Source organism: Phytophthora infestans, genomic scaffold (assembly GCF_000142945.1).
Source record: "Phytophthora infestans T30-4 supercont1.44 genomic scaffold, whole genome shotgun sequence".
NCBI lineage: Eukaryota > Oomycota > Peronosporomycetes > Peronosporales > Peronosporaceae > Phytophthora > Phytophthora infestans.
The window spans coordinates 237836-238393 of record NW_003303715.1 but is presented as its reverse complement, the minus strand read 5'-3'; the positions used below and the strand labels follow the sequence as shown (position 1 = coordinate 238393).

The window sequence follows — 558 nt, the reverse complement described above, 5'->3', positions numbered from 1 at the left end:
AACAATCGTTCATGGAACGACAGGGCTGTCCCACGGGGTGGGCTCGAACCACCGACCTGTGGCTCTCAAACCCAACGCTCAAGCATTGAGCTAAAAGGGTGTTGCCCTTAAGCTTGTCCAAGCGTGAACAATCGTTCATGGAACGAGAGGGCTGTGCCCTAGTGGGTTTGAACCACCGACCTATCGCTTGTGAAGCGAGTGTTCAACCGCTGAGCTGTTGTCGACGACTCGAATGAGTCAAGAGCATTGCTCTAAGCGGTTTGCAGCTCTTGGAGTAGGCGCGGAGCGCGAGCGTAGGTCTGAGACCGCTTGAGAGCAAGATGCGCGCTGCGCTTTGAAGCATTGGGCCCGTGGGCCGACGACGAGAAGTTGGCTATCAGCGATGCGTAGGCGTTTGTGAGCTCACGGAGCTGTACAACGCTGGGTGTGAGGTGTAGTAACCTCCGCGGTCTAACAAGACGTGACCTCGCTGAGGAAGAGTTTCGAGACCGGAATGGTCCTCATCTTAGTGGGGGAGAGTGTAACGGGGTTACATGGTGTGGAAGCACACAGGGGTAC

At 56.1% G+C, this 558-nt stretch overlaps 1 pseudogene across 1 annotated transcript; it reads right to left on the bottom strand.

Moving 5' to 3' along the window:
- Positions 1-28: 28 nt before the first annotated feature.
- PITG_28900 lies at positions 29-100 on the bottom strand (annotated as a pseudogene). Its single transcript has one exon. The product of its transcript is annotated as a tRNA-OTHER (tRNA).
- Positions 101-558: the final 458 nt, after the last annotated feature.